Consider the following 14,375-nt stretch of genomic DNA (forward strand, 5'->3'; position numbering starts at 1 on the left):
ACTGTGACCTGGTCCTAATGAGGTTAGAGTGAGGCAACACCTGGGCTTCTCAAGGCTACCAGGAGGCAAGCAGAAACCTGTTCAAGGAATACCTGTGAGGCAAAAGCTAGGCCTGCAGAGGCCACTGGGAGGAAAGAGCTGGGTCTGTCCAGGTCGTCGGAAGGCTCAAAGTGGGCCTGTAGAGCTTGACTTGAGGCAGTTGGATCACGAGGGCAGAAGATCGAGACCATCCTGGTCAACATGGTGAAACCCCATCTCTACTAAAAATACAAAGAAGAACTGATGTCAGAGAAGTAAGAACATGACAGTGTGTGTTGAAATACCTGTAAAACATTGTTTCTTTGCCTTTGTAAAATATGTGTCTACTAAAAGTTCTTGCTTTCATAAGAATATGTGGGAATAAATCATTAGAATGTATTCTTCTGTTTTTTACTTTTATCTTCCTGCCACAGGCTTACTTTAGAAAATTTTATTTTCTTAGAAAATTGAACAAGTGCTCGTTGTGGTGGATCATGCCTCTAGGATGGGAGGCAGGGATGGAAAAGTCACTAGAGGCCAGGAGTTTGACACCAGCCTGACCAACAAAGTGAGATCCAATGTGTATGAAAGCATTTAAAAATTAACCAGGTGTCATCATGTATAGCTACTGAGGAGGCTGAGGCAGGAGGATCCTTAGCTCAGGAGTGCAAGCCTGCAGTGACCTGTGATTGCACCACTGTACTCCAGCCTAGGTGACAGAGTGAGACCCCATATCCTAAAACAAAAAAGAAAAAAAAAATAGATCACGTAGCAAGTTGTATGTGGCTAACTCTGTATATTTCTAAACTGGAAGTTCTCAGAGTAATGCTTCTAAATCTTTTGGGGTCTAGCATCCCGTTACATTTTTTAACTTTATGTAAGATTTCTAAGACTGTTTCTTTACATAAATAATTACATTAAAGTTAAAAATAAAACAAACTTTTAAAAATATTATTTATTACGTATTAATAATAAAAACATTACATGTTATTATAACTAATACAAAACAAACATTTTAAAATATTTTATTCATTACCTATTAATAATAAAACTCGTTGGGCGACATGGCTCATGCCTATAACCCCAGCACTTTGGGAGGCCGAGGTGGGTGGATCACCTGAGGTCAAGAGTTTGAGACTAGCCCTCCAACATGCTGAAACCCTGTCTCTACTAAAAAATACGAAATTAGCCAGGTGTGGTGGCAGGCACCTGTAATCCCAGCTACTTGAGAGACTGAGGCAGGAGAACTGCTTACACCCGGGAGGCAGAGTTTGAAGTGAGTGAAGATCATGCCATTGCACTCTAGCCTAGGTAACAAGAGCAAAACTCCATCTTAAACAATAATAAAATTATTAAGTAGTAATATAAGTAATCCTTTTGTTTCTTTGAGACAGAGTCTCGCTCTTTCCCGAAGGCTGGGATGAAACATGTAATCTCGGTTCAGTGCAATCTCTGCCCCACCTCCCAATTCAAAGGATTCTCCTGTCTCAGCCTCTGAAGTACCTTGGATTACAGGCATCTGCCACCATGCCTGGCTAATCTTTGTTTTTTTGTCTTTTCTTTTTTTTTTTTTTTTTTTTTTCTGACGGAGTTTTGCTCTTGTTACCCAGGCTGGAGTGCAATGGCGCCTTCTCGGCTCACTGCAACCTCGCCTCCTGGGTTCAGGCAGTTCTGCCTCAGCCTCCTGAGAAACTGGGATTACAGGCACGCGCCACCATACCCAGCTAATTTTTGTATTTTTAGTAGAGACAGGGTTTCACCTTGTTGACCAGGATGGTCACGATCTTTTGACCTTGTGATCCATCCGCCTCGGCCTCCCAAAGTAATCTTTGTTTTTTAGTAGAGATACGGTTTTGCCATGTTGGCAAAGCTGGTCTTGAACTCCTGACTTCACGTGATCCACCCACCTCATTCTCCCAAAGTGTTGGGAATGCAGGCCTAAGTCACTGCACCCGGACCGATTAACATATTTTTTAAAACACTGATTAGTCAGGCAACAACACTGGGCAGGGGTCTCCTCATTCCCAGTGATAAAAACCCCACTGCATGCCTCCAGGGTTGCAAGGGCTGCAGAGCCAAAAGGCTCTGATTTGAGATTTCATCACTTTATTTGTATTGTGAGACAAGGTCCCGCTTTGCCACCCAGGCTGGAGTGCCGTTGTGCACTTATAGATCACTGCAGCCTCAGTGTCCTGGGCTCAAGCCATCTTCCTGCCTCTGCTCCCCAGTGCTGTTACTACAGTTGAGTGCCTCCATACCTGGCTAATTTCTCAGCCTCCTGAGTAGCTGAGACTACAAGTACACATCACCATGCCTAGCTACATTTATTTTATTAAATTTTGAAAAATATTTTTGTCGCGAGGAGGTCTTGCTATGTTGCCCAGGCTGGTCTTGAACTTCTGTCCTGAAAAGATACTCCCATCTCTGCTTCCCCAACATCTGGGACTACAGGCATGAGCCACTGCATTGAGCCTGAAGAGATTTCTTTAATCTAGCATCCCATATTTGGTAACACTGGGAAAGGCAGTAGAGTTTTTAAAAATTACTTAATAATTCAATAAGAATCAAACTCAACCTCGACCCCTGCCTTCTCTCACACCCCACATCCAGTCTGTCAGGAAATCCTGTTCACTGTCTTCACCATGTACTGAAGATCCCCACCCAGCAACTCCCTGGACTCTTCCCCTACTCTCCTCTGACCATCTCTCACCAACACCATGACCCTGGTCAGGACCACTATCATCTTCCACCTGGATGTTACCACAGTTTGACCCCCATGCTTCCATCCAAATCTTCCCAGTCTTTCTCAACTCAGCAGCCAGAGAATGCTTTTATATCAGGAGACGAATCATGTCACCTCTCTGCTCAGAACCCTCCCACAGTTCCCATCTCATAGTAAAAGCCAAAGCCCCAGCAGTAACCTCCCAGGGCTTACGCCATCTATACTGATCCCCACACAGCAACTCCATGGCCTCCTCCGCTAATCCTCTCCCCATCTCCTGCTCCACTGGCCTCCTTCCAGAGCCTCAGACACTTTATTCTGTTGTTTCTGCCCACAATGCTCCTCCTTCAGCACCTCGGCCAGCTCCTTCCCCTCCAAGACTTTGCTCAATTTTCACTTAGGAGGCCACCCCTGACCTTTCTATTTAACATTGCAATCTGTCCCCATTCCCTTTTTTTTTTTTTTTAAAAAAACAAGATCTCACTCTATCACCAAGGCTGGAGCGGAGTGGTGCAATCACAGCTCGCTGCAACCTCGAATTCCTAGGCTCAACTGATCCTCCCACCTCAAGACTCCCTAGTAGCTGGAACGACAGGTGCATGCCATCATGCCTGGCTAATTTGTTTTATTTTGAAATGGAGTTTCACTCTTCTTGCCCAAGCTGGAGTGCAATGGTGCAAACCCAGCTCACCGCAACCTCCACCTCCCAGGTTCAAGTGATTCCTCAGCCTCAGCCTCCCAAGTAGCTGGGATCACAGGTGTGTGCCACTATGCCTGGCTAATTTTTGTATTTTTAGTAGAGATGGGGGTTTGTCATGTTGGCCAGGCTGGTCTCAAACTCCTGACCTCAGGTGATCCTTGGCCTCCCAAAGTGTTAGGATTACAGGAGTGAGCCACCACACCCGGTCCTTTTAATGTTTTGTAGAGACAGGGTCTCACTATGTTGCCCAGGCTGACCTTGGACTCCTGGCCTCAAGTGATCCTCCTGCCGGGATTCCTAAAGTGCTGGGATTACCAACATCAGCCACGATGCTTGGCGTCATGTTTATTTCCTCTTGCTGCTGCCACAAACTACCCTACGATAGTCCCTTAAAATACCACAAATCTACCAACTTACACTTCTGGGAATCAAAGCCCAAATTAGGTCTATTAAGGCTAAAGTTAAGGTGTCAGCAGGGCTGCATTCCTTCTGGAGGCTCTAAAGTGTTCCCTTGGCTTTTCCAGCTTCTAGAAGCCACCCCCATTCCTTGGATCGTGGCCCTTAACTCCATCTTCAAAGCCAGAAGTGAAACATCTGCAAATCTCCCTCTCTAACTCTGCTTCCACCAACACATCTCCTGCTCCAATTCTCACTCTTCTAACCTCTTTCTTTTATAAGGATCTTTCTGACTGCTGGGCATGGTGGATCCCACCCATTACCCCAACACTTTGGGAAGTCAAGGCAGGAGGAACATTTAAGGCCTGGAGTTTGAAACTAGCCTGGAAAACAGAGTGAGATCCCACCTCTATGAAAGCATAAAAATCATTATCAGCCCGACATGGTGGTGTGCGCCTGCAGTCCCAGCTACTTGAGAGGCTGATGTGAAATAATGGCTTTAGCCCAGGAGTTTCAGATCAGCCTGGGCAACATAACTGAATCTAATCTTTACAAAAATGAGCTGGGCATGGGTGACATGCATGTGTAGTCCCAGCTACTCTGAAGTCTGAGGTGGGAAGATCACTTGAGCTCAGGAGGTCAAAGCTATCATGAGCTATGATCATATTACTGTGCTCCTGCCTGGATGACACAGGGAGATTGTCTCAAAAAAAAAGAAAATAAATATATATTTCTTCTCTGTCCCTGGTTCCTGTCCCTTTATTATTGAATGCTGATAAAGACCTCAGTGGTAGAGGTGATAGGAGCATCTTTAGTTTTAATATTTGCTCTTGGTCCCAGCTTTCTAACACAAGAGACTCTAAGAACTTTGGGATCTCCAGCATGCTAAGAATGCATTTGAAGATGTGGTTGAGATGACTGGGTGGGTGCACACCCCTGGATTTCTTCAGGAGGAAGGCTGATTGCCAGAGAAAGCAACCACATGATTAGAGGCTTAGAACTTTTAGCCTCACCTGCTGAAGTCCAGGAGGTGAGAGTGGCTGAAGATTGACTTAATTATCAATGGCCAAAGATTTTATCCATCATGCTTGCATAATTGAGCCTCTGTAAACACCCTGAACAACAGGGTTTGCAGAGCTTCTGGTTGAATACAGGTGGTGCTGGGAGGGCGGCATGTTGAACAGAGGGCATGGAAGCTCTGTGCACCTCCCACTTACCTTACCCTGGGCATACATCTTTCATTTCTTTCTCCTTTTCCTTCCTTTCGTTCTCCTCTTTCTTTTTTTTTAAAGACAGAGTCTGGCTCTTTTGTCCAGGCTAGAGTGCAGTGGCACAATTTCAGCTCACCACAACCTAAGTTTCCCCAGTCCCCAGCTCAATGCATCCTCACCTCAGCTTCCCTAGTAGCTGGAACAACAGGTGCACACCACCACACCTAGTTATTTATTTGTATTCATTTATTTTTTGAGAAAAAATCTTGTTCAGCAGCCCAGGCTGGAGTGCGGTAGCGTGATCTCAGCTCACTGCGACCACTGCATACTGGGTTCAAGTGATTCTCCTGCCTCAGCCTCCTCAGTATCTGGGATTGCAGGTACATATCAACATGCCCAGCTAATTTTTGTATTTTATAGAGAGAGGGTTTCACCATGTTTCCCAGGCTGAACTCAAACTCCTGCGTTTAAGCGATCCTCCCAACTCAACCTCCCGAAGCGCTGGGATCACAGGCATGAGCCACTGCATCCAGCATGCACATCTCTTTCACTGGCTGTTTCTGAGACATATCCTTTACAGTGAACCAGGAATAGAAAATGAACTCACCAGATGTGGTGGCTCACATCTGTAATCCCAGCACTTTAAGTGACTAAGGTGGGAAGATCACTTGGGCCCAGGAATTTGTGGCCAGCCTGGGCGACGAAACAAGATCCCATCGCTAAAAAAAAAATAAAAGAAATTAGCCAGATGTGGTGGTGCAGGCATGTCGTCTCAGCTACTAGGAAGGGGGGAGGACCACTTGGGCCCAGGCAGTTGAGGCTGCAGTGAGCTATGACTGCAACACTGCACACCAGCCTGGGCAAAAAAATGAGACCCTGTCTCTCAGAAAAAAAAATAATAAACTATTTTTCTGAGTTCTATAAGCTGTTCCAGCACATGATTAAATCAAAGAAGGGGGTCATGAGAACCCCTGATTTGTAATAGGTTGGTCAAAAGTACAGGCCAAAGCCTAATATTTGCCATTGGCATCTAAAGTGAGGGTAGTCTCACGGGACTAAACGCCTAACCTGCAGGGTCTGCGCCAGCTCCAGGTAGTGTCAGAATAAAATTGTGGGATACCCAGTTAATATCCAGAACACTGGAGAATTTGGTGTATAAGCTCCACACACACAGTCAGTCAAAGTGTGTGACGAGAGAAACATGGGCTTTTCTTTCACCTACCTGCCTAACTGCATAGGAGAAGCAATACATGGTGCTCATGAACAGAGCAAGCATTAAAGTCAAACCAGTCCCTACATCTGACTCAGCTCAATATCCATGTGAGCTTGGGCAAATCACTCATTATCCCTAAGTCTTTATCACCTCATTCAGAAAATGGGGATAACTGGTACCCGCCTGGAATTTTGTGAGAATTCACAAAATATTATGCTTGATGTTACTGTGATCATCACACCTATTCCAAACTATCTGACAGAAACAGAGATGGATGATAACATCACCAGATTAGAAACTGTAGTGAGGTCTCTCAGGCAAAATTCCATACAAGCCAATTACTGTCTCTCCAAAGCATTCCTGCCACACTTAATTCCCTATTCCCTGAACCAAATGTGCCATCTTAATTGTCCAGGTCTTTGAACTGCTGGTTTCCCTGACCATTCCCCATCCCTCCACATCCCCCTTTGCTCCCTACTCTCACACAACTCTTCCTCATCTTTCAAAAGCCAGCTTCACTGTCACCTTATCTGGAAGCTTCTCCCACTCTCCAGAAAAGCTTCCCATTGCACTTGACGCATGCACTATTGTTTGATCATTGTTGAGTTATTGTCCGAGTCTTTTTGTACCTGAATAACATGATGCCAAGTCTCCTCCTGAACTCTGATGTCTTTCATGGTAGATCCAGCCGGAAGTGACAAACAGATATTCTTTAAAAATAAAAGAAAGAATCAAAAAATCCCATAAAAGTTTTAAAAGATATGTGAAAAGCAAACAGAATTCAAGAGCTTCTAGGAAAAACGTAAGAGGGAAAGTGTTACTGGGAAATATGCTAAAGGGTTTATTTTTATTCTATTTTACTTTTTTGAGAAAGAATCTTGCTCTATCCCCTAGGCTGGACCGCAGTGGTACAATCACAGCTCATTGCAGCCTCAACCTCCAGGACTTCAGCAATCTTCCAACCTGATTTTTATTTTATTGAAGAAACACATTCTTACTGTTACCAAAGCTGGAATGCAGTTGTGTGATCATAGCTTACTGCAGCCTCGACCTCCTAGGCTCAAGTGATCCTCCAGTCTCAGACTCCCCAGTAGCTGGGACTACAGGTGTAAACTGCAATGTCCAGCTCACGTTATCTTTAATTTTTATTAGAGACAATGTGCTGCTATGTCGACGAGGCTGGTGGTAATCCTTTTCCCTCAAGCAGTTCTCCCACCTCAGCCTTCCAAAGTGCTGGGATGACAGGTGTGAGCTGCCACACCTGCTGAGGAGGTTAATTTTTCATGACATAAAGAGCTCAAAGCAAATATTAGAAGGAGCCTAAATGGCTATTTGTGATATATCCATATACTAAAACATTATGCAACCATGAAAAGGATTCAGATACATCAATAGAAATTGACACAGATGTCCACAAAACATGAAAATGAGAAGCGATATTCAATCAGCCCATATGTATTTGAACAATACGGCCAATTATTTCCTGAGACAAGATTATGGGTCTAAAGAGTAAAGGAAAATTTCCACTTCTTCATTTAAAAGTATTTACTATTTTTATAATTTAATAAAAGATTAAATATACAGATCATCTAATTAGTAAAAGACATGTTAACTCTACAAATAAACAGAAAAGACATGGACAGCCCAACCTTGGTGGCTGATGCTTATAATAGCAGCACTTTGGGAGGGGGCGGTGGGAGAACTGCTTGAGGCCAGGAATTCCAGACCAGACTGGGAAACATAGCAAGACCTTGTTTCTATTAAAAATCAAAAAAATTAGCCAGACATGGTGGCATGTGCCTACAGTCCCAGTTACTGAGGTGGAAAGATCACCTGAGTCCAGGAGGTCAAGGCTGCAGTGAGTCGAGACTGTACCACCATACTCAAGCCTGGGCTACAGAGTGAGACTTGGTCTCCCAAAAAAGGAGGGGGAGCAAGAAAGAAAGCTAGCTGGGCACGCTCTAATCCCGGCTGAGTCAGTTGGATCACGAGGTACAAAGTTCGAGACCAGCCTGACAAACATGGAGAAACCCTGTCTCTATTGAAAATACTTAGCCAGGTATGGTGGCACATGCCTGTAATTCCAGCTATTCTGCAGACTGAGGCAAGAATATGGCTTGAATCCAAGAGAAGGAGGTTGCAGTCAACAGAGATTGTGCCGTTGCACTCCAGCCTAGGCAAAAAGAGTGAAACTTCATCTGAAAAAGAAAGAAAGAGAGAAAAAGAAAGCTAATAAAGTAATATAAGGAAATATATATTCAAATGTAACAAAAATAAAGTATTAATGATATCTTTTATTTACTAAACATGATCAAACAAAAAATAACTTGTTATTGTACCCTGTGCCAGCAAAGGTGCAGTGAAATGGGCATTTTCTTTTACTATTAGTGATGTTTAAATTGTATACAAGCCTTCCACCAGGGTAAAGCTTGGAAATTTTTAAAAAAGAATACAGTGACTCACTGTACTGCCTCCTCCAACTCCTGGCCTCAAGCGATCCTCCCACCTCAGCCTCCCAAAGTGCTGGAATTATAGGCCGACAGCCACCATGCCTGAAAGCTCGGCAGTTTACACCAAGTATAACAAGAATGCTAATGTCCTGTGACTCACAGTCATCTCATTTCTGGCTGGAAATATCATCTTAGGATACAATTCAACCTAAACAAAAGGTCATATGCACAAACACAGTAAATCTAAGAGTAATATTTTTCCGTTTTAAAAACGTACGTAACACTTCACAAATCTGCATGTCATTCTTGCAGAGGCCATGCCAATCTCTCTATTATTCCGGCTTTAGGATATGTGCTACTGAAGCAAGCATGAGTAATTTCAGATAGAGCGGTTAAGCGAAATCAGGAAGAGTTATGGGGAATTTAAAAATCCATGGTATTTATAGGTACCTAGTAACAGCTCAGTAAATGTTAGCTGCTACTTTTATTATTTTTATGGTAATTCCACTCAATTAAAAATTGTCATTAAAAATTTACCACTGTCTTGGAACACCATGTATTTAACAGCATAACTGTAAAAAAAGATAGAGGCTGGGTGCAGTGGCTCACACTTGTAATCTCAGCACTTTGGGAGGCCAAGGCAGGTGGATCACCTAAGGTCAGGGGTTCAAGACTAGCCTGACCTAACATGGAGAAACCCCATCTCTACTAAAAAATACAAAATTAGGTGTGGTGGTGCCTGTAACCCTAGCTACTCTGGAAGCTGAGGCAGGAGACTCACTTGAACCTGGGAGGTGGAGGTTGTGGTGAGCTGAGAGTGTACCATTGCTCTCCAGCCTGGGAGAGAGTGCAAAACTCCACCTTGAAAAAAAAAAAAGCAAAAAAGGCCCAGCACAGTGACTCACAGCTGTAATCCCAGCACTTTGGGAGGTTGAGGCCAGGTAGATCACCTGAAGTCAGGAGCTCAAGACCAGTCTGGCCAACATAATAAAACCCTGTCTCTACAAAAATACAAAAATTAGCTCAGCATGATAGCAGGTACCTGTAATCTTAGCCTACTCTTAACCCTGGGAGGTGGAGGTTGCAGTGAGCTGAGATTGTGCCATTGCACTCCAGCCTAGGCAACAGAGAAAGACTGTCTCAAAAACAAAAGAAAACAAAACAGATACAATTTGTCCCTTGGTATATGGGGAGATTGGTTCCAGCTCCCCAATATCCACGTAGACCAAAATCCATGCAAGCATCTGTAGTCCCAGCTACTTGTGAGGCTGAGGAAGGACTGCTTTAGCCTAGTAGGTTGAGGCTGCAGTGAGCCATAACTGCACCACTGCACTCCAGTCTGGGCAACAGAGTGAGAGAAGGATGACTTTTAAATATAATTTTTCAGTTCACTTGAGAATTGGGTCACAACTGTGGCATATGAAAATTCTTCAGAGAATAATTATCTAATCAAATTAATGCTAGAATTGGGAACAGAAAATGTTTTCTTGACTCTTTACTCCTTCACTTGCTGCTACATAAACTATTGCCAGCGGGCACTTACCAACCAGAAGTGTTATCTCAGAGCTACTCACAATGAAATGTGATGTCTAGGGCTCAGGTGTGTTCAGGTCTCCACGCCTTGGCTATGGGTGAGTGGGACTTATATGTCCATCCATTTTCTATATTCCAGCTCTGGAAAAGTTGGGTTTATCCATCTTGATAAGATGCACTTTAAATTTAACTCGGCAAGAACCACAAATGGAAGAAAGGTTATGAAACCACAGGATAGTACTTGTTCTCAAGGGACTCTTCAGCTTAGGTGCTTCTGTAAAAAAGGAATGACATTGTCAAAAACTCATCACAGGTCGGGTGAGGTGCCGCGTATCTATAATCCCAGCCCACTGGGAGACTAAGATAGAAGGATCCCGTGAGGCCAAGAGTTTAAGACCAGCCTTGGCAACACAGTGAAACCTCAACTCTACAAAAAAAGAAAAAAAAAAAAAATTAGAAAATGAGCTGGGTATGGCAGCACATTCCTATAGTCCTAGCTACCCTGGAGGCTTAAGTGGGAGGATAGTTGAACCCAGGAAGTGGAAGCTGCTGTGAGCAATGATCTCACCACTACACTCCAGCCTGGGTAACAGAGTGAGACCGTGTCTACACACACACACACCCCTCAGTCTGTCCAGCCTTGACTAATGAAAAGGGTCTTCTGGTTACAGAAGAGGTGTGCTCTTTTGTAGGACAGGAAGGGACCAGCAAGCGTGTTCACAACCTTTCCTCATCCTCTGCTTAGTTTCCCAAGAACCTTCAAGGGAGTCCCGAGGGAAAGGACATAAATATTCTGGTTACCAGAGGAGAAATATGCCTCCTTTGTCAATTAACAAATGGAACACCTGCCATGAAAACCAGGAAATTCTGCTAAGATGAACCACTCCCTACGACACTGACCTCTGCAGGAAAAACGAGAAACCGGAGTTTGTGGACCAATAATATTGAAGGTCACATTCCAGATTGTGGACATCTAACCAAAGTACAGCCTTTCCACAAGGCTGGCTGTCTCCATAGGGCACTGCCGTATCTCTGGCTCTCATTTCCCTGAGAGATGTTCTATTCCAACTTTCTCTTGCATTTTGTATTCTGTAGTTCCTGGGGTAAGACCTCACAACATAGCAAACTGCTGACTCCATGCTAACCTACAGATCTGACTTCAGATTCTAGCAGGACTCTTTCAGTTTAAGAAATTGAAGAGGAGAAAAAATGGACCCAGCCTGGCACTGGCCAGCTTAGCAGTCCGAAGATAGAAGCTGCTCAAAATGACTACAGTGCTTCTGACTTTCTGAGTCTGCCCTTGCTCCTAGGGCTCTTTGGATGACATTTATTTCTCCTTGTTGAAGAAATGGTTTGCTAGAATATAAAAAACTTAAGAAAAAAATATTAAAATATAAATTTCTCCTAAAGAGTACTCAAAAGTATACTCCCACCAGTGCTGGATCTATTTCTCTCTCTTTTTTTTTCTGAGATAGGATCTCACTCTGTTACCAAGACTGGAGAACAGTGGTGAGATCCCAGCTCACTGCAGATTTCAACTCCTGGGCTCAAGCAATCCTCCCACTTCAGCCTAACCAAGTAACTCAAATTACAGGTGTATGCCCCCATGCCGAATTTGTTAAATTTTTTGTAGAGAAGGCCACTATGTGGCCTAGGCTGGTCTTGAACTCCTAGATCAAACTAATCCTCCTGCCTTGGCCCCCCAAAGTGCTGGAATTATAGGCTTTAGCCACCACACCCAGTCTATTTACTTTCATATATATATACACACACACACACATACACATATATACACACACATATATATACACACATATATATGCACACACACACACATATATATACATATATAAAATCTTATATATTAAATGTTCCTCCTTAAATCACCTCCTACCCACCCATCTGCAGGGAGAGCAAACACAGGTTTCAGCATATCAGGCAACCTACATGAAGAAAGGAGGCTGGAGTAATGACAGACCCCAGGACGAACTGTAGCAAATGGCAAGGTATTCACTTCAAAGGTTTTTCAACATTGTGATGGTCAAACCAAACACAGAAACAGGAAGCCCAGTTCAGTCACCAGCAGCCAACATTGGATATTTGATCTACATGCTACAGGGCAAACTGTTTAGGATGAATGACCTTGTCTCCACCACCCCGTTCTTCAAGTCCCTCCTGCCCAGTAGTCCCTACACTCTGCTGACATGACCCGCATTCACAGGACTCTCCTGACACCTTTGCTTGTTTAGTCTTTTTTCCCCAATGACTATTTTCTTTTTTGGATACAGAGTTCACTTCTGTCACACAGGCTTGAAGTAAAGTGAGGTGATTATGACTCACTGCAGATTCCATCTCCTGGGCTCAAGGGATCTTGCCTCCCAAGTAGCTGGGATTACAAGCATGGACCACCATACCTAGCTAAGTTTGTTATGATGATGATGATTATTTTGAGATGGAGTCTCACTCTATCATCCAGGCTGGAGTGCAGTAGCATGATGTAGACTTACTGCAACCTCCACCTCCTGGGTTCAAGTAATTCTCCTGCCTCGGCCTCCTGAGTAGCTGGGATTACAGGCATGCACCAGCAAGGCAGGCTAATTTTTGTTTTAGTAGAGATGGGGTTTCACCATGTTGGTCAGGATGGTCTCAATCCCTTGACCTTGTGATCCACCTGCCTCGGCTTCCCAATGTGCTGGGATTACAGGCATGAGCTGCTGTGCCTGGCCAACCTTTTCTATTTATAAACTACTGAGCCTCATATATATGCTTATAACAAGGCAAAATAGACGAATATAGCAATCGTATGCCAACACTTACCAGACTGTGAGGAGCACAATGACAGAAGTACAGAGTGAGACTGAAATGCTCCCAAGGGGCTTCTTGTCGCATCATAGAGAATGGGGTGAGACACCTTGGCTGAGGCTAAAGATGAGCAAAGACGAGAGTCAAAGAGTGATGATGAAAGTAGGAGAAGGTTTCCTGAAGAAGGACACCAGTAAAGTCCCCCAAAGAAACTGACATTCCATGTGGCTGGAGGGTAGGGATATGGGGAGGGTGGTGCAGGATAAAACTGGAAAGGTAAGCAGAGGCCAGCTCTTACCAGGCCCTGTGGCCTAATTAGTTTGATTCTATCTTAAAGGCAATGGGCAGTCACCAGCAGGTTTTAATCAAGAACCATTCTGACCCAAATTGGCCTTTTAGAAAAATTCCTCTGGCTTCAGTGAATAGGCTGAAGCGAGCAAGCCTAGAAGTCAGGAAGACAATTGGAGGCCTTCAAATTAAACCAGTACCAAAGAAAACAGGGCCAGGCATGGTGGCTGCTGCCTATAATCTCAAAACTTTAGAAGTCTAAGGTGGGTGGATGTCTTGAGCCCAGGAGTTTAAGACCAGACTGAGCAATGTGGTAAAACCACATCTCCACAAAACACAAAATATTAGTTGGGTGTTGTGGCTCATACCTGTGGTCATACCTCAGCTATCCCAGAGGCTGACGCAGGAGGATAGCTTAAGCCCGGGAGGTTGAGACTGCAGTGAGCCAAGATCACATCGCTGTGCTCCAGCCTGGGCAACAGAGGGAGACGGTCTCAAAAAGAAAATCCCATTCTTCACCTATTAGTGCCCCAATGTTCTCATGAGAACCTTGGAGATGCAGTGAATTCAACTGTCATTGTAATTCAGCAATTCACACCTTTAAGTTTGTGTTTGATTTTCAATAATAACCCTGTGGAAACAAGAAATAAGGAATTGTGTTTGGGCTATCGTGGAAGCTCTCTGGATCTTAGACCGTGACTTATGCTAAGACTTGAGCTTCGTGTTTTTCTGTCTGTGAGTGCTCAAGCGCAGCGGTCCCCAGGTTTTTGGCACCCGGGACCAATGTTATGGAAGACAAGTTTTCCACAGGCTGGGGGCAGGGGTCAGTTTTGGAATATTTCAAGCATATTACATTTATTGTGTACTTTGTGATTATTACATTGTAGTATATAATAATTATATAACTCACCATAATGTACAATCAGTGTGAGTCCTGAGCTTGTTTGTTTTCCTGCAACTACATGGTCCCATCTGGGGGTGAGGAAAGATAGTGGTAGATTATCAGGCAACAGATTCTCATAAAGACACAGCAAGGTAGAAC

At 44.0% G+C, this 14,375-nt stretch overlaps 1 protein-coding gene and 1 pseudogene across 43 annotated transcripts in view; both read right to left on the bottom strand.

Annotated features, from left to right (window-relative positions):
- The window catches only part of LOC144576556 (uncharacterized), a 537,019-nt gene that overhangs the window by 159,457 nt on the left and 363,187 nt on the right, over nucleotides 1–14,375 (bottom strand). For 30 of the 43 annotated variants that reach the window (XR_013527075.1, XR_013527049.1, XR_013527037.1 and 27 more), the window contains 7 exons: nucleotides 14,244–14,305; nucleotides 13,702–13,964; nucleotides 13,061–13,165; nucleotides 10,285–10,517; nucleotides 8,336–8,458; nucleotides 6,890–6,970; nucleotides 93–260 (listed from right to left, as the gene is read on the bottom strand). The gene's annotated coding sequence lies outside the window, so the exon portion shown is untranslated. Of the gene's footprint in view, nucleotides 1–92; nucleotides 261–5,654; nucleotides 5,767–6,889; nucleotides 6,971–8,335; nucleotides 8,459–10,284; nucleotides 10,518–13,060; nucleotides 13,166–13,701; nucleotides 13,965–14,243; nucleotides 14,306–14,375 lie in introns of all 43 variants that reach the window. The other 13 variants (XR_013527043.1, XR_013527070.1, XR_013527072.1 and 10 more) reach the window with 10 other exon arrangements.
- Nucleotides 8,980–9,077, bottom strand: LOC118148167 (U6 spliceosomal RNA; annotated as a pseudogene).

Source organism: Callithrix jacchus, chromosome 15 (genome assembly GCF_049354715.1).
Source record: "Callithrix jacchus isolate 240 chromosome 15, calJac240_pri, whole genome shotgun sequence".
Classification (NCBI taxonomy): domain Eukaryota; kingdom Metazoa; phylum Chordata; class Mammalia; order Primates; family Cebidae; genus Callithrix; species Callithrix jacchus.